Below are 1,675 nucleotides of genomic sequence, written 5' to 3' on the forward strand. Positions count from 1 at the left end.
TTCAAAACGTCAACGGAAGATAAATGCATAGATAGATGCATAAACCGACGTGCGCAGCAGTACTAGTTGCTCTTATCTATAAACGAGAAAATAGAGTAGTTTGACGTTTCGCCACCAGAGACCGACACCGTCGTCTGTTAGTATTGTGATTGTGCCGAGCTTGAGGGGGTGGGGGGAATCGCCTTGAAACGGCATTGAAACCTTGAAACGTCCTTTGCGTGCTCGCGACCGACAACGTGCCAATTTATATTATTATTTATTACAATTTGAGTCGGAGCTCCGTGACGGATTCGGACGCCGTCTGGTGTAAGAACAGCGGCGGCATGAGCAATCGCATTGAAGTCTCATTCGTATGCAGACGTGCAACGCTGTCTCCATTGATCATCTGCTGCTTGTGGGGCCGCCAGGCTCACTGCTCCTTTCTCCATTCGCCACAAACCATCGTCAACGTCTCGATTATACCGCTAGATAGCGTATTGTACGCTCGAATCCCTGCGTCTGCTGGTATTGATGAATAATCGATCGTCGATCGATATTAGATCGAATTTCGCCATGTTGCGTGACTAACAACGCGTTTCTGCAGCGGTGTGAGGGTAGGCGCTAATTTTGCGCGCGATCGAAGGTGATGAAAATGGCCGTTGAATTGTAATGAATGCAAAGTAGGCGCGAGTACGAAGCGAGACGAAGCGACGTGATGTCTACGGGCCAATTTCTCGCCTGTTGAAAATGCGCTTAACGACCGACCGCGAAGTGTTAATTCAACAGTGGTGACATCAGGCGATTGAACCTCGGGGCGTCGCACCGCATTCACTCGCGAAACAACTTAACGTCACTGCTTCGTTCACGTTTACTTTAAAATTTAAAGTTGAAATGTTGTCAAATCACCGCCACGTGTTAGGTTTTAACAGAATGAGGTGCGTGAGGGGGTGGGGGTAATACGTGAGGGTGCTTATCACGAGGGAGAGCTAAAGTCCCCGGATGTCATATGCCGTGAACTAATTATATTCACGGAAAAATATCCGCGTTGGAAATTTTCATCAAGACGCATGCATAATGTGCGTGGGTTGTGCGTGCGTGGGTGCGAGTGTGTACAGTATGATAAAAATCGTGAAGACGGGGAACTTTTTGATTATAATAAGAGATCGGAATAGAGATTTTTCATGACAAATTGCTGGTCTGTATTGTATGCGGTTGGCGGTAAATGTATAATTTCAACAAAACAGTGGGATGTATTGAACGTGCACTTGCCTCGGAGGCTCGACTTTACCCGTCTGAAGAATGGCCGCCCTTTTCTATTTACCATGTATCGCCGCTCGGGGATCTCGCAACGTTAGAAAATATATATTTAAACATTTGGCATAACTTTACTCAATTTAAAAATCGTTCTAGTAGGTATTGTTATTTCGTTTGTTTCGTTGTAGAGAGAGAAAGACAGAGAGAGAGAGAAAGAGAGAGAGAGAGAGAGAGAGAGAGAGAGACAGAGAGACAGAGAGACAGAGAGACAGAGAGACAGAGAGACAGAGAGACAGACAGAGAGAGAGACAGAGAGACAGAGAGACAGAGAGACAGAGAGACAGAGAGACAGAGAGACAGAGAGACAGAGAGACAGAGAGACAGAGAGACAGAGAGACAGAAAGAGAAAGAAAGAGGGTAACAGCGAGCGAGAGGGAGAAAG

This window comes from Priapulus caudatus, unplaced genomic scaffold (assembly GCF_000485595.1).
Source record: "Priapulus caudatus unplaced genomic scaffold, Priapulus_caudatus-5.0.1 Scaffold320, whole genome shotgun sequence".
Lineage (NCBI taxonomy): Eukaryota > Metazoa > Priapulida > Priapulimorpha > Priapulimorphida > Priapulidae > Priapulus > Priapulus caudatus.